Consider the following 22,023-nt stretch of genomic DNA (forward strand, 5'->3'; position numbering starts at 1 on the left):
CCTCACATGAGGAAACAATTGCTACCCTTTTTGGTCATGTGGTCCTACTTAGAATGTTTAACCCGCATTACGCAACCCTTTAGGCGCCTAAAAGTGACATAGCTCATGGCTCAGTTTTGCTGAGCTAGAGTCCGTTGCAGTGACCCCTGAGGCCGAGATGCTTTTGTTGAATTGAAATGGCTCTCCAAACTACACCGACACTGGGATTCCAAATCCAAACAAGCCTTTTGTACAAACAGTGGATGAGAAGCGTGCCTGCATGACATCTGTGCTGATGCAGAATTACGTGTGGAAAATTGAGGCCAGTAGCTTATTTTTCACCTCAACTTAGATCCCGTAACGGCAGGATTGCATAAATGCTACCCTGTCGTGCCTGCATTTGAAAAGGCTGTTGTAGCTTCCAGGGACATAGTCGGCTTTGTTGAATTAAACCGACTGGCCCCACATGCAGTATCCTTACTGCTTTCTGAGCAAAACACAGCACATATGTCGGCAGCACGTTGGTTCACATACAATGCTATGCTATTGGAGAAGCCTAACATGACAATAAAGCGATGTAACGTCCTTAATGCTGCTTGTCTTCTCCCCACAGAAGGAGACGGAGACCCACATGACAGTGTCGCCGTAATTAATGACATTTGAAGCCCGAGACCAGACGTGAAGGATTCACCAATTTAGAATCTGATACGGCGTTTTATTGTGGATAGGTCAGCATTCAGAAGCAAAGAAATAGGCCAGTATCTGGTATGTAGTAGCAACTACCCACGAGGTAGCCAAAGCGGGATCACTTCCTTCTCATCTGTCAGCGCAAGCAGCAGAGCTGATTGCCTTGATTGAGGCATATAAATTGGCCGAAGGAAGAACAGTGAATATTTACATCGACTGGAGATATGCATTCGGGGTTGTGCATAATTTTGGATCCCTGTGGAAAAACAAGGGCTTCTTGACCTCCACTGGAAAGCCAATCACATAACATGGCTTGATCTCTGACCTCCTGAAAGCAGTCCGATTGCCGAAATCAATCACTGTACGTACGTGTGAAACCCACAGGAAAAATTATGATTCAATTTCTCAAGGCAATAAAAATGTAGACTGAGCGGCAAGGACGGCAGCCAATCAGCCGCCAGGTGATGAGTTTGACCTGTGTATGTGTATGTCAAATATTTGTAATCCAAAGCAGACTTATGGGAGTTACAGTCGCAGGCCACATCGAAGGAGAAGTGTGAATGGACAAGGGCAGGCTGCAGAATGAGGGAATGGGTGTGGTGTGGCCCCAATGGGAAACCCTGTCTACCACGATCTTTATTCCCTTTCTATGCCAAAGTAACACACGGTAAGGACCATGTGTCAAAAGTGGGGATGTACGACAATATTTCAGCACGCTGGTACAGAAAGGGATTTACTCATTACTCATAAAAATAATGTGAATAATGTGTTATCTGTGCCACTAATAATGTGGATACAAATGAATCAGGCAGAACACCCCCAATCCCAAAGACCCTTTGAACATTTACAAATGGATTTTATTGAACTAACACTCAGCGAAGGGAAAAGGCATTGTCTGGTAATAGTTGATGTTTTCCCAAAGGGTGGAAGTGCTCCCACGTCTAACCAGGAGGCCAGTGCGGTAGCCAAAGCTTTGCTAACTGAAATAATTCCGAGATGGGGCATCGCTGAAAGGCTAAGCAGCGACAATGGAAAGCCATTTATAAATATTGCCCTCCAGCAGATCAGTGATTACTTGGGAATAAAGGTGAGGCATCATTGTGCCTATCACCCAGCGAGCGGTGGGGCAGTGGAAAGAGAGAAAGCTACCCTTAAAAATAAAATGGCAAAATGTTGTGAGGAACTCGAGGTGACATGGACAAAGGCATTTCCAATTGTGCTAATGTATATGAAGGAGAGGAAGAGTAAATCTTAGGACGTTGAGATTTTGTTTGGAATGTGGCCCAATACAAACATTGGCCCAAGACCGATTGTAAAACAGATAACAGATAACATTCACCACTATTGACAAAGCCCTAGCCAGAGAAACAATAGCCAACCTGCTGAACAGACATAACAGACAACAGGACGTTGAACCCATCAACAAAGACGGCTTACTTAAACTACTGGACTTGCGCCTCACAACACACTTCACATTCACATACGAACAAATCAACGGAACACGAATGGGCTCACCGATCTCGGGACTCATAGCAGAAGCAGTAATGCAAAGGTTAGAACAAACAGTCTTACCACAAATTCAACCCAAACTCTGGGTCAGATACGTGGATGACACCTTTGTAATCATTAAAAACACGGAAATAGAGAAAACACACAGGATCATCAACTCCACACTCGCAGGAATCCGATTCGCGAGAGAAGAAGAAAAGGACAACCAACTCCCATTCCTAGACGTGAAGGTACAGAGAACACCAAACGGAGAATTCACCACAAAGGTACACAGGAAAGCCACACACACAGATCAAGTCCTGAACTATGAAAGCAACCACCCCAATATACACAAACGAAGTTGCATCAAGACACTATTCAAAAGGGCCACAACACACTGCAGCACACCAGAACTGCAAAAAGAGGAAGAGGAACACCTATACAAGGTATTCGGCAAAAACGGATATCCTCGCAATGTCATCAACAGATGCCTAAGGGATAGACCACAGAACGAGGGCATGCCACAACCCAAAGGACTAGCCACACTACCATACATCAAGAACATCTCTGAACTGACAGCCAGACTACTGCGACCACTAGGACTCATAACAGCACACAAACCAACAGCCACACTCAGACAACTACTCACCAGAACGAAGGACCCGATACCCAACATGAGCAAAACTAATGTAGTGTAAAAATCCCATGCAAGGACAGCACAAAACACTATATAGGACAAACAGGAAGACAGCTAACGATCCGCATCCACGAACATCAACTAGCCATGAAACGACACGACCAGCTATCCCTAATAGCCACACACGCAGACGACAAGCAACACGAATTCGAGTGGGACAACACTACCATTATAAGGCAAGCCAAACAAAGAACAGCCAGGGAATTCCTAGAAGCATGGCACTCATCCACAAACTCCATCAACAACCACATCGACCTGGACCCAATATACCGGCCACTACAGCGGACAGCTGAAACTGACAACCGGAAGCGGCAGGGAGAGGCCACTATAAATGCCGGAGGAAACACCACAGAAGCGCTTCACAGGAGGCTCCTAAGCACTGAGGATGTCACCTAGACAGGGGACGAAACGTTTGCAACAAAAACTTCCAGCTCGGCGAACAGAACCACAACAACGAGCACCCGAGCTACAAATCTTCACACAAACTTTGAACACCTACGGGCAAGAGACGCTAAGACAAGCCAGGAAATGGGAATCCTGCGCTAACCGCCTAAGCGCAACATACGAACAACTCCGGTTCCTGCACAAATGCCGAAAGAATCGAATCCTTCCACCAAGTGTCAGATACAGACCGCCAGTCAACAACCCACAAGCCAGAGACACAGCCAGACAGAACGGATTCAGGATGATCCAGGTAATGATTACAGACGCTCACAAACGACTTCACAGATACAGACAAGAAATTGCGCGCCAAAAGTCGTTAATGTCAAAAACTACTAATCAGGAAAGGACCCAGACCATAGAACAGGCTGTCACTATAGGACAGAACAGGACTACACACCGCAAAAAACGGCACGAAAAGAAAAAAATGGCCAAGCTAACACACAACATAGAGGACACCACAACACACACCTGGGTTAAAAACCTCTCCCACAGACAGCTCACAGACACGGAAAGAACAATACTGGCCAAGGGACTCAACTACAACCACAGGGACAGCAAGACAGCAGACTTCCTAGCAGCACTAGAATGCACACTCAGTAACAATGGACTGACAGAAGAGACATAACAAACAGTGAGACAAAGTATCGTACCCATGATAACAAGGAAAAGACAAACACATAACCTCAACACAAAGGAGAGGGAAGCACTAAAATCACTAAGAAACGATAAGAACATAATCATACTACCAGCAGACAAAGGCAGAATGACGGTCATCCTGGACAAAGCAGAGTACATCCAAAAAGCACAACTGCTTTCAGATACCAAGTCCTACCAAAAGAGGGAGGTTGACCCCACCCAACAGCTCACCAATAGGATAAACAACACACTGAGGAATCTACAAAAAAGCGGGCAGATAACCAGGTCTGACCTACAAAGAATGAAACCTGAAAGCAAATACACCCCCAGATTCTATGGACTACCTAAAGTGCACAAACCAGACATCCCACTCAGACCCATAGTATCACTACCAGGGACACCATCACACAATATGGCTAAAGAACTACAGCAGAAACTGAAACACCTCATCAGCGGATCCAGACACTCTATACAATCAACACATGAATTCTTGGACATCATCAGAAATGTAAACATAGACAAAGAAGAAACCATGGTCTCATTCGATGTAACGGCACTGTTCATCACTATTGACAAAAACCTAGCCAGAGAAACAATAGCCAACTGGGCAACAGACATAACAGACAACAGGACGTTGAACTCGTCAACAAAGACGGCATACTTAAATTACTGGACTTGTGCCTCACAACACACTTCACATTCAACAACCAGATATACGAACAAATCAACGGAACACCCATGGGCTCACCGATCTCGGGACTCATAGCAGAAGCAGTAATGCAAAGGTTAGAACAAACAGTCTTACCACAAATTCAACCCAAACTCTGGTAAGATACGTGGATGACACCTTTGTTATCATTAAAAACATGGAAATAGAGAAAAAAACACCGGATCATCAACTCCACAATCACAGGAATCTGATTCACGAGAAAAGAAGAAAAGGACAACCAACTCCCATTCCTAGACGTGATGGTACAGAGAACACCAAACGGAGAATTCACCACAAAGGTACACAGGAAAGCCACACGCACAGATCAAGTCCTGAACTATGAAAGCAACCACCCCAATACACGAAGTTGTATCAAGACACTATTCAAAAGTGCCACAACACACTGCAGCACACCAGAACTGCAAAAAGAGGAAGAGGAACACCTATACAAGGTATTCGCCAAAAACGGATATCCTCGCAATGTCATCAACAGATGCCTAAGGGATAGACCACAGAACGAGGACATGCCACAACCCAAAAGGACTAGCCACACTACCATACATCAAGAACATCTCTGAACTGACAGCCAGACTACTGCGAACACTAGGACACATAACAGCACACAAACTAACAGCCACACTCAGACAACAACTCACCAGAATGAAGGACCCGATACCCAACATGAGCAAAACTAATGTAGTGTACAAAATCCCATGCAAGGACTGCACAAAACACTATATAGGACAAACAGGAAGACAGCTAACGATCCGCATCCACGAACATCAACTATCCACGGAACGACACGACCAGCTATCCCTCGTAGCCACACACGCAGACGACAAGCAACATGAATTCGACTGGGACAACACTACCATTATAGGGCAAGCCAAACAAAGAACAGCCAGGGAATTCCTAGAAGCATGGCACTCATCCACAAACTCCATCAACAACCACATCGACCTGGACTCAATATACCGGTCACTACAGAGGACAGCTAAAACTGACAACCGGAAGCGGCAGGGAGAGGCCACTATAAATGCCGGAGGAAACACCACAGAAGCGCCTCACAGGAGGCTCCTTAGCACTGAGGATGTCACCTAGACAGGGGATGAAACGTTTGCAACAAAAACTTCCAGCTCGGCGAACAGAACCACAACAATAACAGACCACTGTGAGGAAGAGATGTTATGTTACGGTATAAAACTCTCCACACTTCTGTCTCAAATACAGAATCAAAAGAAGGGCAGCACTACCCCAATCAGCAGAAGGGAAGATGCACAATCTGAAGACTGGATAGTGGTGAAAGACGTCAGGGGCAAATGCATGAGGGCGAAGAGCTGGCTGGGCCCGTTCCAAGGGCTCCCTACAACACAGACAGCTGTTAAGGTGGCCGAAAGAGCCACGTTGATACACGCCAGCCATTGCAAACGTGTAGCTGACCTTGAGGAGACATCGGACAACACGGGATCCAAATAAGTGTTAGTAATGATTAGAAGACTCATAGAAATATGGGACTGCATGGCAGGACGAGTCGTGAAGGCAGGGGTGTCTGGGATACAACCGCAGACGTTAATCTTAACCAAGGATGTTAAGTTGACATTTATATGCCCGTTTGGTAACCAGGACGACTATAAATAAGGCAATAAATGTTTACGCAGAGATCCTTGTGTACCCAGTTACTGGCACTGAGTAGTATCCCCCACGGCTACAGGTACACCTGACACGGGATATCGGTTTCCTGTTATCAAAGAAGGAGGTGCCATGGCAAGGGTAATAATAACCAAGATTCAGAAGAGCGATGAGGAAGCCTGGTGGTGTGGAATAGATAGACCCTTCTCCGATATCTATAGACAGGTGAATATAGTGGTACAGCCTCGTACCCACCCCACCCGAGATGCAGTGCAGAAGGTCCTCCAAGAAATAGTAGCTCCTGGACTCGAAAAGATGAATGTCCAATGATCCGCACTGCAGATGAGCGGAAAGACCTTTTCCAATCTGACAGAAATAGAAGAAACAAAGAAACTGAATGTGCAGCTAAAATGATCACAAATGAAAAAAGTAAAAGTGGATTCATTGAGAAAACTTACAGCGCCATATTTCACTTTCCGTGGAATTCTACTGTTAAGGACTCAGTGCTCTCACTGCTGTAGCAATGGGGGATTTCCTCTGACCGTTTATGTTGTTGACAACCTTCCCAAAGCAGGGAATGTTGTATGGAACTGGCAATTAATCGAGTATTGTCACAAACAGGATTCAGACTAGCATAAAACAAAGAAGTGTGAATCCTGGAAATCTGAATCAACAACAGGAATTGACAGAGAAACTCTGCAGGCCTGACAGCATCTGTGGAGACAAAGAGATTTAATGTTTCATATCACAGATTCAGGCTACTTATGCTTTATATTGTTTTATTGCCTGGGTAATTGTCAATTGCACTTCACGAAACAGCATACCTACCAGAATCTCTCATTAGCTGACAGGCGTAAAAATGCAAAATTCCTTAATAAGCGGTAATGCTGTTGCTGTTGCCCTGAGTTGGTGAAAGGCTGGCCTTCATTACCTTTTTCTTCTCCTTTATGTCGATGAGCAGCCATGGTGAATGGAGAATTTCTGTTTGCCTCCCTTTGTCTCTCTGTGCCATCTCACTCTCTTCTACATTCTCTCACTCTCTGTCTGTCAATATCCCTCATTTTTCATTTCTACTCTTGGAAAAGTGTTAAAATCGGAGTCTGGTCCGTGGCTTTCTCACCCCCCCCCACCCCCCCCCCCCCCAACCCCCCCCCCCCCCCCCCGGCCAGAGTGTGCAGAACTGGGCTCACAGTCTCCAAGTAATGTCTGTGTTACTTAGGTCTGAGATCAGGTGACATTTGTTCACACAAAACGTTATGAGCTTTTACAATTCTAAATAGTATTCATAATAGACCAGAAAAAAACAGTTTCACTCCAATTATAGGATTTCTATGGTGCCATTGCCGTTTGCCTAAAATCAATGAATGGTGACAGTAGACAATGAGAGCCATTATCTCATTGGATGCGTTATTACTACAACATTGTCCTGCAAGTCTGCAGTGTCTCCTGCGTCTCTTCATTATTCCCAAAAAACTTGAAAAGACGGACGGAGAATAATAGTAGAAGAGATAGACAAATTCTTGTCGAACAGAGTAAAAAGAACTCTGCGTTGAATTAGCAGGATAGAACATCGATTAATGGGTCCACATCAGGCGGTAGGGCTTGGTAGCACGAAATAACAACGGTCTGAGCTCAAACACAAGAAGCATGCTGATCCGTCACTTTCGCGATGTTGGATAAACAATACGGCTTTTACATGAAGTTTAAACAATGAACTTTCAAAGTACAGAACATTTGACAGCATTTGACACCATTAACGCCTGATTATTACCATATGCTTTAACTGACGAAACCACATACACTGTTCTTCAAATCAATAAGGGCATTTAATGAAGTATTTGATCACAGTTAATCGGACCACCTTTATGTAATAAAGCTGCTCGATGAGAATTTATATCAACGTCCGCTCGTGCAGAAAAGAAGTTCACAGCTGGTGACTGTCCACTCAAAATGTACAGGAAGAGGTAATCTCTTCTTGCTTTGATTTCAAACTGTGCCTTCACCTCTTTAACCTGACAGAATAAACAGTATGCGTTCATCCTCTCGGGGCCCATTTACCGCCTGAATATGCACAGAGGGAAACTCATACGAAGAGACCAGCGTAATTGTGGTGAATCTACCTGGAGTGGTGTGTGAGTTGATGTTAACAGTGGGCAGGAAGGGCTAAACCATTAGCACTGACATTGATCCTTGTACCAACAGCTCCTCACTCACTTTCTGCCTCATGCATCCCAGTCATCATTGACTTACAGTTTATCCTACTTTCCCTTCGAAACTTTACACTTGTTCCGGACCACTTTCGGGTGTCCACTTGGAAACTGCAGCTTTTTCAAACGAAATTCTGGAGAATACACGTCACTCTTTGGGATAGGCTTCACTGCCCAACCATAATTACTCAAAAGATTGAGATGGTAAGTTACTTTACTTCGTCCTCGAAGTGCTCAACACAGTGATACAGCCATGATGTCGATAGGGAGGAAGTTCCAAGAATTAAACCCAGCGACATTGAATGAACAGCGTGCTAGTTTCAGCTCAGAAAGGCGAGATCCTTAGAGGGGATTTGCAGTGACAATTTATTCGTGTATGTGCTGCCATAGCTGCCAGAGGATGTGGTGGAGGCTCGTACAATTGCAACATTTAAGAGGCATTTGAAATGGTATATGAGTAGGAAGGGTTTGGAGGGAGATGGGCCGTGTGCTGGCAAGAGGGACCAAATTGGGTTTGGATTTCCGGTCAGCACGGACAGGTTTGAACGAAGGGTCTGTTTCCCTGCAGTACATCTCTATGACTCTAAGATTCCAGCAATCAATCACTGGATTCCTTCTGGCAGAACCGGGTCTGTGCTCTCTGTGGAAGCAGAAAATGGTTTTCATTCAGATTAGCCACAAGAAGAGAAATAAATCTTCATTTCCTGACTTGGAATTTTATCCAGGCCTGGGCGTTTCAACCCCAGACTCTGAAGCAGGGACTCCACTGAAGTTGACAATAACCCTTTCGACCTAACCTGTACAAACTCTTGTGCCTATCGTTCTTTGTCCCCACATTTTGAAGCACCGGTACTTGCCGTGGGTGGTGAAGGAGCTAACTACTGCCTCGCAGAAAAACCATATGGTCACAGAGCCGATCGATCTGTCATGCAGCGGGAATTGCATTGCTCAGAACAGACGTGTTTGCTGTGTGGGCCTGAAACCGAGCTCGATCACACACAGATACGGTGTAACAGGCGGTTGGGTCGGTTTCATTCGCACTCTGGGAAAAAGACTGGATTCTAAATTCAGGGGAGCGAAGTGTCACTGATAGAAGGCTGAGAATTGGTTTGGGAACGCTATGAGTCATGACCGAATGGCGGGCAGACCAGATGGGCTGAAAGCTCTAACTGTCCTCTGATGCCTTCTGGTCTCTGGCCATCCAGTATCTAAGGAAATAGAAACAGAGTAAATCGTGCATTTCGAAGTCCTCCTCTCATAAGTCGGCGAGGTGAGAGATGAAACAGTTCTGCTATTAAATATTGAAACTGGGTGAATGTTTGGAGACGGAGTAATAAAAGAGAAACTGAGTATAAAGTTGAGAGTCAGGAGATATTCAATAAAAAGGTAGACGGAGATGGACATGGAGAAATAAGTGTCACTGGTCTTGAAGACTTAACTCGGTTTTCCATTCCAAGATTCTACCAGACCTGCTGAGATTTCACCGCAATTTCTTTTGTTGGTACTGAAACAGAAGGGAGAAGTGTGATCCTGGACCAATCAGCTATGTCTGCTCTGTGGACGTTTGAATTCCCTGTTCGAACAAATCACTTCTGACCCACACGGAAACCTAACTATCCTGCATCACCTCCACCCCTGTTACTGACAGTAAGCTGTTCATTACGTAAACCCATGTGGGTACACAACAGCATAATTTACCGAGTGAATTGGGAAATTTTCAGGGAGAGTTCCATTCGGTTTCCATCAGAGCATTCTCATTCAGTTAATTCTATTGCAGCACCATTTGACATGCAGCTGTCACTGTCATGTGGCCATTCGCATTCGACGTCTCTGGTCATTTGAGTTTGGGCACTTTTGGAATGGAACCTCACGTTTTGGAAGGGACATCGTTTATAGCATATTCGGCTGAACTCATAACCATGTCTCTTGCACCTGCAGTACAGTGGAGACAGTTTTCTCTCAGAAACCAAGGGATGATCAAAAACGGAGGAAAAAATGTGTCAACATAACCTGCCTCAGCGAGCGAATTCGCTCTTGCAACATTAATGGAGTGCGGCCAACCTATTAAGAAACAACAGCGCCCTGCATGGGTCTCGACCCCACAACATTGAGATTAAGGTTCTCAAGCTCTACCGACTGAGCGAACCAGGACAGGATTGGTGTTGGTTAATTTATCATTTCGTACTGAGTTTAATTCAGCTGACACGGCAATTTTCAAAAATCTTGTTCATTCCTCCCCATTGCAAACAACATGATTCAAGTCTTTCAATTCTCAGATTTATTCCTTCAGATCATTACAATCCATTTAGGCCATGCCCCGGGATTTACTATTCTCTGTTAATATTTTCATATTTTGACCCTGATCCTTAGGTCGCCGAACTGATTCCTAGACACTCTGGCAGACTGCAAATCAATCGGGAAAATGCCTCAGGAAACCAAATCATTTCTGATTAGAGTGTAGGAAATCCCATCTGCTGAAGAGACAGAGTCCTCACCATCAACACTTTCTTTGTTCTACCTGCCTACAAAGTTTACCACTTCTAATATTCGAGACAGGAATTCTGATTATAAAATGTTTTAAAAACAGGAACAATCTTCTGAAGCCATTTCCAATTTGAATTAGAATTTTTTACCCTTTCACACGGTAACAGCCGTTCCTGAGGAAGGAGTTTCCATGAGCTGTGTCCCAGGTCTGGGCAGGAAGCCGCTGAATGAAACTGTAGTGGCCCCTTTCTGTTGGCAGCGGGGGCTTGTAGAGAGTGGGGTCACATTCTGCTGCATGTGACCGTTTCACTCACTGCGGACTCAGGGTCAATCATGGATGCGTTCTCGTGGTTGTACTGTCAGTACATGGTCGGTCTCAATACTTACAGTCATAGAGTCATAGAGATGTACAGCTCTGTGCTCTTTTTGGGCTAGGAGAACCAACATTTCAGCCAAATGCACTTACCATTTGAGACACAGCAACTGGTAGCAAAATTGTGCGTGTACACATCCAAACGCACACTGTTCGAGAGGATGTGGACAGCAATAGTTCTCATTATTTTAAGAATCAGTTGCTCATGTTCCCATGTTTATCGCAGAGAGGGTGAGAGATCCGAGGAGTAACAAACACACCCATAAAGCAATATCAGGACATGTATAGTTCTGTCATAAAAAGCTGCCTGCTGTTGTTCTATTGCAAAGTTGGATTTCAAACCCACGACGCAATAGAGACTGGACCCTAAACCCAGCACATTAAACCTCTCTGGATTAGTGGTGCTGGAAGAACACAGCAGTTCAGGCAGCATCCGAGGAGCAGTAAAATCGACGTTTCAGGCAAAAGCCCTTCATCAGGAATACAGGGTTTCGCCCGAAACGTCGATTTTACTGCTCCTCGGATGCTGCCTGAACTGCTGCGCTCTTCCAGCACCACTAATCCTGAATCTGGTCTCCAGCATCTGCATTCATTGTTTTTACCTACATTAAACCACTCGGCGACGCTCCCTGACGATAATTAAGCACCAAACCTGTCAAGACTAATGTTTCAGCATCGCTTCACTTCAGGCAATTTCCCCTGGCACTTTTTATGAATACCTTCGCATAATTAAAAAAAAAAATTACAACGATTTGAAAGGTGTGCACGGTGTGGACATTAGTGAGAAGCTGAATATTCTTCGACAGTTTTCCCCGGAGCTTCCGGCCTGAGTGATGTCCTTGGAAAAGTTTACAAAATCATGATGCAGTCGAGCAGAGAACATAGTCAATCTATACTTTTTCAGAAGTCACGTGAGTTTAAAGCGAGATAGCATAGGTTTAATGTGAGAGCAATACAATTTGAAAGGGATGTGAGCGACACTTGTTTTTAATACAGACATTTTTGTGCGTGTGGAATAAATTGCCACATTTAGTGGCAGAGTTTGGTGCACTCACAACACTTCAAAGGCATCTAAATGGGTATGCAGACAGGAAGTGTTTGGAGAGATAAGGGACAAATATTGGCAAATATGTTTAGATTAGTTACGGTCATCTGTTCAGCAGGTGCAAGTTGGATAGGAAGGTTTGCTTCCGTGCTCGGCAATTCTGTGACACTCCAGTACCTGACAACAGTTTGAATAGGCCACTTGCAAAAACGCATGCTATTTGTTACTAAGTCAGCGTGTTTGAATTTTATTTTTTCTTGAGGCGTAATGTTTTGAAATGACACAGAGAGGAATGTTTTCCAGACATTTACAGATAATGACCATTCTCCTTGATACATTCCCAAGTTCTCCATCAAATAATTTCGTTGACTAAAAAAAAACCTCACAAATCTTGTTATCCCCTCAACTCTCCAGTGAATCCAAAAACTGACAGCTCTTAACGTGGACCAGGTGCAAAACTCAAAAGGCAGAGTCATTATCAGACACACAAACTCATTACTTTTGTCTGTGAGGCAGTGAGAGACGTGTATGTCAAGAACTGCTCACACAAATAGCACCGAAGCAATTCCTAAAGGAGCTTCCCGACATACTGGAGATTTAGTGCACTGCCAAGTAACAGAAAGTGCTCAAGTAACATAAAACAAAACAGAAAAATGTACCTTGCAAAGTGAATATTACCAATTATATTCTCGATTAAATTAGGTCAACAATACGTTGTTGCCTCCATCTGATCGAGCGAGCCAATGTCCAGTCTCCCTCACCAGGACAGTAATGAAGGAAATGAGAGAAATATAACAAAGTTTCACGTTGCGGTTGCCCACCTTTTAGCCACAACAACAAAAAACGAGGGAGCAGATTCAGTGCAGGATCTGGCTTCACAACAGCGGTGAAATAACGACGTCCACTCACTTTCAGGGAAAGCTGTGAACAACTCACATTGTCCAGAATATGAATACACAGCGCAGGCTGTTTAGTTCCCATATTCTACTGCTGCCCCGACATTCATACGAAATGTACACTTTCAAAGAGAGCGTTTGTAGCTGTGGAATGACAGTGGCAGCTGTTTCCCGTCGCTCATTACTGCCGCCCTTGGTAGTGTAGAGGCTGGTATTCTCATCTTACACGCGGTAGTTGAGTGTGCAATTCTCTGTTGTGGAAAAGCGGAGTGTTTTGGAGCAGAAAGATGTGAAGTTCGGATGCTTCTGGAGTTCTTGCTGAAAAGTTCTGTGACGCGAGGAAGATGGTTTGCAGACTTTTCCTCGCCTGTCTGGGTGACATTCTCAGCGCTGCAGAGGTTCCTGTGAAGCGCTGCTCTCATGTTTTGGTACGAATTCATTTGGTTTCATTCCTGCTGCTTCCGTTTGTTGGGATTGCAGATTGGGTCCAACGGATGGAATCCGTGGATGAGTGCCCTGCTTCCAGGAATTGTCTGGCTGTCTTCTGCTTGCCCTGTCCTATTAGTGTTGTGCTATTCTAGTCGAATGTGTGGCCCTTGCCGTTTGTACGTATTGCTACTAGGGACTGCTGGACTGACACCCACACAAATTATTTGCCAATAACCAATATCCACACACTTCATTCGCAGATGCATGGCACAAAATTCGCAACGAGGATATGCTTTGAGGTAATTTTTAAATCATGCTTCCCTGTATTAAAAACAAATTCTGGAAAACAATATCCAGACTCCTCCGAACACTCGGACTTATGACAGCACAGAAACCGAGAGCCTCACTCAGACAACAACTCACGAGAAAACAAGGCCCAATACACATCATGTGCAGGTCAAACGTGGTTGACGAGATTCCACGCTGGGACTGCACGAAACACGATATAGGAGAAAGAGGCTGACAACTAGAGAGCTGCATTCATAACTTCATCTGGACTGTAAACGCCTCGGACAGCTGTTCCTTGCAGTTATGCGCAGAATATTGAATGTCTCTGATTCCAGGGCTTGGAACTCGGATGATATGACCGTCTGCAACACTGGTTACTTCCTTGTGTGAGGTAACTGCTGATGGAACATACGTAACACTCTATTGCTCATTGAGAAATATATCCAAAATAGGAGCTCATAGCAACATTTCTGTTGTCTTTCTGGTGCTGTCCCTGACATGCCCTGTGGCACTGCACTTATTCTGTGTATCCTGAGGGTTCGGCACATGCTTCCACGATCGTATTATGGGCAGTAATCTGCATTTTCGCTTCAATAATGGGTGTGTGAACCGGAGGTCCACCATTCTCGATGCTATTTTTCTCTTCTTCTGCGCAACTGCAATACAGTAAAGGATCAATTAATATTGTAAGATGATATACAGAGGCCTATGAAATATCGAAGTTTTAATGACATTTATGCAATGGTTAGAGATTACCTTGACTCATGAAATAAGGATGTAAAGTCTGTTTGGCTGGAGTTGAGGAACAGTGAGGAATGAACTCACAAGCATGTGTAGTTTACAAGCCCACTCGCAGTAACCACAAAGCGAAATAAATCGTACAAGGAAAAAATATTGTGTGTGAGTGACAAAAATGGCAATAGTCATGCGTGATCTTAACTTCCCATCTAAAACTCTCGGTTCCATTGTAAAAATGTTTGGAGAACCATAATCAAAAACATCCCACATGTCCCATAAAACATTACGAGGGATACCTTGGTAATTGATTACTCTACTGGTGACTTAATTTTCCTATTTTCTTGGAAACCATCTCTTCAATTGTGAGCATCAGAAAAGGCTTTCTTTTGCCACCAAGAAATAAATATGTTCGTTTCATGTATAAGAACACTGAGACTGCTCTGCACTGCACATCTTTTGCGTTTCTATCGATTTTAATAGTAGCGTGTCTTTTGATTCTTCCCAACAAAGTATATGACCTCGCATCCCCTACATGAAACTGCATCTGCCAAGAATACTCCAATTGTTGGCGGGAATCCTGAGAAACAGAATGTACATGTATTTGGAAAGACAAGGACTGATTCGGGACAGTTAACATGGCTTTGTGAGTGGGAAATCATGTCTCACAAACTTGATTGAGTTTTTTGAAGAAGTAACAAAGAAGATTGATGAGGGCAGAGCAGTAAATCTGATCTATATGGACTTCAGTAATGCGTTCAACAATGTTCCCCATGGGAGACTGATTGGCAAGGTTAGATCTCATGTAATAGCAGTGGACCTAACACCGACCCTTGTGTTACGCCGCCAGTACATGGACACCAAGAAAAACATGTTCCATTAACTACAGCAATGTTTTCTATTGGCAAGCCAATTACTGATCAAAGCTGCAATCTCTCCCACAATTCCATTCCACCGCATTTTGTATAATAGCCTATTGTGGGGAACCTGATCGAACAACGTTCTGAAACCCATATACACCACATCAATCGGTTTACTGTAATCTCCCTGTTTGGTCACTTTGTCAAAAAAGTCAATAAGATTCGTTAGGCAAGGCCGACGCATCACGAAACCGTGCTGACTGTCCCTGATCAGATTATTCTTTTCGAGATGGTCATAAATCCATTCCATAATAACCTTTTCCAACACGTTACCAACAACTGCAGTGAGACTCACTGGTCTGTTATTACCAGAGTTGTCTCTACGACACTTTTTGAACACGGGAACAACGTATGCTATACTCCATTCCACAGGCACTATTCCTGTAGATAACGATGATTTGACGATCGATGCCAAAGGCTCATCAATCTCTTCCCTTGCTTCCCAGAGGATACTAGGACAGATCCCATCCAGCCCAGGGGACTTGTCTGTTATCACACTCTGCAGTATTTCTATCACCTAATCCTTGTGAACCTCAATCTCTAGTACTCTGGACGCAAGTATCTCAGTATCTTCCTCGCCAACATTTTCATTTTCTATAGCGAACACTGTCGAAAAATATTTATTTAGCGCTTCCCCAATCTCCTCTGACTCCACACACAACTTCCCATTATTATCCTTGATTGTCCCAAATTTAACTCTCGTCATTCTTTTATTCCTGACATACCTATGGAAAGCCTTAGGGTTAACCCTGATCCTATCTGCCAACAACTTCTCATGTCTCCTCCTGGCTCTTCTCAGCTCTCTTTTTAGATCTTTCCTGATATCGTTGGAACCCTCGAGCACTCTAACTGAGTTTTCAAATTTTGTCCTAGCATAAGACTTCTTGTTCTTCTTGACCAGGGATTCCACTTCCTTAGTAAACCACGGCTCACGCGTTCTATATCTTCCTCCCTGCCTGACAGGTACATATTTATCTTGGACACACAGGAGCTTTTCCTTGAATAAGCTCCACATTTTAATGTGCTCACCCCCTGCAGTTTCCTACCCCATTCTACGCTTCCTAAATCTTACCTAATCTTCCTAAATCTTGGGACTTGTGCCTCACAACACACTTCACATTCAACAACCAGATATACGAACAAATCAACGGAACACCCATGGGCTCACCGATCTCGGGACTCATAGCAGAAGCAGTAATGCAAAGGTTAGAGCAGTCTTACCGCAAATTCAACCCAAACACTGGTTCAGATACGTGGATGACACCTTTGTAATCATTAGAAACACGGAAATAGAGAAAACACACAGGATCAGCAACTCCACACTCACAGGAATCCGATTCACCAGAGAGGAAGAAAAGGGCAACCAACTCCCATTCCTAGACGTGATGGTACAGGGAACACCTAACGGAGAATTCACCACAAAGGTACATAGGAAAGCCACACACACAGACCAAGTCCAGAATTATGAGAGCAACCACCCCAACATACACAAACGAAGTTGCATCAAGACACTATTCAAAAGGGGCACAACACACTGCAGCACACCAGAACTGCAAAAAGAGGAAGAGGAACACCTATACAAGGTATTCGCCGAAAACGGATATCCTCGCAATTTTCTCAACAGATGCCTAAGGGATAGACCACGGAATGAGGACATGCCACAACCCAAAGGACTAGCCACACTACCACACATCAAGAACACCTCCGAACTGACAGCCAGACTACTGCGACCACTAGGACTCTTAACAGCACACAAACCAACAGCCACACTTAGACAACAGCTTACCAGAACTAAGGACCCGATACCCAATATGAGCAAAACTAATGTAGTATACAAAATCCCATGCAAGGACTGCACAAAACACGATATAGGACAAACAGGAAGACAGCTAACGATCCGCATCCACGAACATCAACTAGCCACGAAACAAAGCGACCAACTATGCGTAGTCGCCACACACACAGACGACAAGCAACATGAATTCGAGTGGGACAACACTACTATCATAGGGCAAGCCAAACAAACAACAGCCATGGAATTCCCAGAAGCATGGCACTCATCCACAAACTCCATCAACAAAAACATCGACTTGGACCCAATATACAAGCCACTGCAGCGGAGAGCTGAAACTGACAACAGGAAGCGGCAAGGACAGGCCACTATAAATGCCGCAGGAAACACCACAGAAGCGCTTCACAGGAGGCTCCCAAGCACTGAGGATGCCACCTAGACAGGGGACGAAACGTTTCCAACAAAAACTTCCAGCTCGGCGAACAGAAACACATCATTGTCTTGAGTGTTCCAGAGTTTTTCATTGTCCCAGAGTCCAGATGAAGTTTGCATTCCTCACGCATGTGAGCGAGAATTATTTCAATTTCTCAGATCAGTTCCTGTCCCGAGAACATCAGAGTCAATGTCCCGTCCTCTACTCGGTCCGACAGTTCACACTTCTTCATTCTCCTCTGATTCCATTTTCCAAAGAGTTTCTCAAGATTTACAAAGCTGGAGCCTAAATTATATGGTTTGATTCCTAAACATTTTTTCAACTGCCAACTGACAATATTTTCACAGTATCTCTTCACAATCCTCTGGCTTGCACAATTCCAGGGATGAGAAGTCCCGTTTGGTAGAGAGATTCCCGAGGCTGATGAGTTTCACTTTGGAACAAAGATGGTTAAGTGGCGATTTCCTGCGGTTGTTTCTAATGATGGGAGAGGGAGCGGTGGGGAATGAGCACTTTGACGAGCAGGAGGAAGTGTTGCCACTGACCCGAGTCAGAGAACAGTGGACAGGGATTAAAGGAATCTAATGAAAAGCAGCACTTCTGCTCAGGACGTTCAATAACAGCTGCAGAAACCCGATGTGTCGAGCAGTGTATCTGGAAAGAGAAGCAGAGATAATGTTTTAAATATGGAACATTTCTGATGAATAACTCGAGTTTCCCAAGTCTAATCAAATTACCGGCCTGGTTCACAAAATAGTTTTTCTGAACTTTGAGCGAAAATTGTACCAGCAGGAAAGCATTCATAATGTCGTTAGCAGGATTCGAACCTACGTGGGAGAAAGCCCACTGGATTTTTAATCCATCGCCTTAACTACTCGGCCATGACGACAGACAGCTCCGGTCGGGTGAGCATTCACCAAATCAGCCGTGATCTCATTGAAAGCGACTGTTCACTTGAGCGAAATTCTCCGATCTCCTTTCATAACTTTGCTGTCATTTGTAAGGTGCGAGACACCAATGTAAAAGAAGAAAAGCACAAAGGTAGGAAAAGATATTTGTAGGCAAACTGAGTCAAAATTATTTATTGAAAGGAAAATCACACTTGGCAATTTGCCATATCTCTTTGCGAACATGACCAGCAGAAGTAAGCAAAGGAGCTATTGATCTGAGTATTCTCGCACCTGAAGCAAACAAAGGTTAGTTACATATCCAATTCTTTTTCTGGCGAACGAAATGATCTTTCCTGATGGTTACAATGAAAGAGATGGTTCCCAATAAAAGACAGAGATTAATTCGCATGTAGATATATTTCAATGTGACACGATTCATTTTCAGTCCCTAATTACCCCAGAGATGGAGGAGGTGAGATACTTTTCTTCACTCTTCAACTCCTCAGTACGGAGGTAAAAACATGAAACCGCTAGAGATGGAGTTCTTGAATTGGGAACCAGAGACACTGAAGAAACTAGGCAAAGGTGAGGACTGCAGATGCTGGAAACCTGACTTTAGATCAGAGTGATGCTGGAAAAGCACAGCAGGTCAGGCTGCATCCGAGGAGCAGGAGAGTCGACGTTTCTGTTGCCAGTCATGCTCCGCTGCACAAACAATTTTCGTTTTTGGCTCAGATTTCCAGCACCTGCAGCTATTTGTTTTATGTTAACCTTCATAATGTTTTGGACAAAACCAATGACCTGCCAGCATCGGAAAATCGGCAGAAGTACTGGTACACCGATATGTTTGCTGAACAATACAACCATTCCATGAGCGGGAATACGATCTGGGCCACGGTGCTGAGAATACCGAATCCTCACAAGTAAATAACAAGACAAGGCGATAGATACTATCGTATTTGGTGTAAATAAAATACCCTGTCTGAACATTTTCGTTGCAGATTTTTTTCAAATTGTCTTCGAAAATTTACAAAGTGGGAAAAGGCCATTCCGCCCATTGTGCATTGCGGCTAATCAGAGAGCCATCTATTCTAGTTGCAGTTTCGAACTTTGGCCCAAAGTCTCGTGTGTTCTAATGTTTCCAGGTCAAATGTCAATGAGGTTATCCTATGTTCGTACATGGCACAATAATGGGACAGAAGTATAACGAATTGTAACTCTTTTGAGGAACTCATGCTCATTTTCACCCACAGAGGGAGACACACCAGAAGATACCGCCAAACTGACGGAGGTGTCCGTTGTGGAGAGCTGGAATTTGAAATGGGCAATAGGATAAATGCAAGCTTTGCATGCGGAAGCACAGAGGCGATGTCCCGAGAGAACTTTACAGGGGAGTGTCAGCGTATACCACGGTTAAAGCGAAACATCCCCCGTCGAGCCAGGTAGGACTCGAACCTACAATCTCCTGATCCGAAGTCAGACGCGTTATCCATTACGCCACTGGCCCAAGAGACAAGCCTGCACTTGGCAGAATGTCGATATGTAATGCCATGGACTTTCACGGAATCAGAATTAAAAAGGTGAACAAGCACCGAAGATAATCACCAACATTGCTTCACTTCGAAGTTTCCAATTTGTGAAGCAGTGCCTTTCACTGGCAAAGGAGAAACATTTGTCCTCAGCTGCCTGCTTCAGGGTCGCGTCCTTCTCTGCTGGAAGTTTCCATCGTTTTATTCACAGTCACGACGCGATTTCATGATCCACTCCAGTGAAAAAGTGTCATGGTGTCGTCCAAACAAGACCCTGCAGAAACTCGGCGAGAAACCTCTGGTCATTTCGAGCTCAGGATGTGGAATTAGACGAGATGCGTGACACCTTTTATTGGCGCCGCCACTTCACTGCAAATTAGCGGCTCAAAACGAGCCGTTGTAAGCATCAGCTTGATTTGTACCTTCCTGCAGTGCATTTGCTAAACAAAATCAGATCGCTCCCATCCGGCCCAGATGACTTATCTATTTTCACACTCTGCAGTATTTCTAATATCTCTTTCTTGTGAACCTCAATCTCTTCTCGTCTAGACGCAAGTAGCTCTGTATCTTCCTCGCCAACATTTTCATTTTCTATAGCGAACACTGTCGAAAAATATTTATTTAGTGCTTCCCTTATCTCCTCTGGCTCCACACACAACTTCCCACTATTATCCTTGATTGTCCCAAATTTAACTCTCGTCATTCTTTTATTCCTGACATACCTATGGAAAGCCTTAGGGTTAATCCTGATCCTGTCTGCCAACAACTTCTCATGTCTCCTCCTGGCTCTTCTCAGCTCTCTTTTTAGGTCTCTCCTGATATCGTTGGAACCCTCTAGAGCTCTAACTGAGTTTTCACGTTTTGTGCTAACATAAGACTTCTTGTTCTTCTTGACCAGGGATTCCACTTCCTTAGTAAACCACGGCTCACGCGTTCTATATCTTCCTCCCTGCCTAACAGGTACATACTTATCTAGGACACACAGGAGCTTTTCCTTGAATAAGCTCCACATTTTAATGTGCTCACCCCCTGTAGTTTCCTACCCCATTCTACGCTTCCTAAATCTTACCTCATTGCATCGTAATTTCCCTTCCACCAGCTGAAACTCTTGCTCCGTGGAGTACACCTATCCCGTACAATCACGAAAGTAAATCCGAGAGAATTGTGATCGCTGTCTCCAAAGTGCTCACCTACTTCCGAATCTAAAACCTGGCCAGGCTCGTTACCCAGTACTAAATAGAAAGTGGCTTCGTCCCTTGAAGGCATGTGTACGTACTGTGTCAGGAAGCCCTCCTGCACACACTGGGCAAAAAATGACTCATCTATAGTACTCGTACTGTAGTGATCCCAGTAAGTATTTGGATATTGTCTTGAGTGTTCCAGAGTTTTTCATTGTCCCAGAGTCCAGATGAAGTTTGCATTCCTCACGTAGGTGAGCGAGAATGATTTCAATGTCTCAGATCAGTTCCTGTCCCGAGAACATCAGAGTCAATGTCCCGTCCTCTACTCGGTCCGACAGTTCACACTTCTTCATTCTCCTCTGATTCCATTTCCCAAAGAGTTTCTCAAGATTTACAAAGCTGGAGCCTAAATTATATGGTTTGCTTCCTAAGCATTTTTTCAACTGCCAACTGACAATATTTTCACAGTATCTCTTCACAATCCTCTGGCTTGCACCATGTCCAGGGATGAGAAGTCCCGTTTGGTGGAGAGATTCCCGAGGCTGATGAGTT

General features: G+C 44.3%; 2 non-coding genes across 2 annotated transcripts; both read right to left on the reverse strand.

The window, feature by feature from the left end:
• Nucleotides 1–18,677: 18,677 nt before the first annotated feature.
• Nucleotides 18,678–18,760, reverse strand: trnaf-aaa (transfer RNA phenylalanine (anticodon AAA)). Its single transcript has one exon. It is a non-coding gene; the product is annotated as a tRNA-Phe (tRNA).
• Nucleotides 18,761–20,195: 1,435 nt separating this feature from the next.
• On the reverse strand, nt 20,196–20,268 carry trnar-ucg (transfer RNA arginine (anticodon UCG)). The gene has a single exon. It is a non-coding gene; the product is annotated as a tRNA-Arg (tRNA).
• Nucleotides 20,269–22,023: the final 1,755 nt, after the last annotated feature.

This window comes from Chiloscyllium plagiosum, unplaced genomic scaffold (genome assembly GCF_037043375.1).
Source record: "Chiloscyllium plagiosum isolate Xiang-an unplaced genomic scaffold, Cpla_swu_hap1 HiC_scaffold_8, whole genome shotgun sequence".
Lineage (NCBI taxonomy): Eukaryota > Metazoa > Chordata > Chondrichthyes > Orectolobiformes > Hemiscylliidae > Chiloscyllium > Chiloscyllium plagiosum.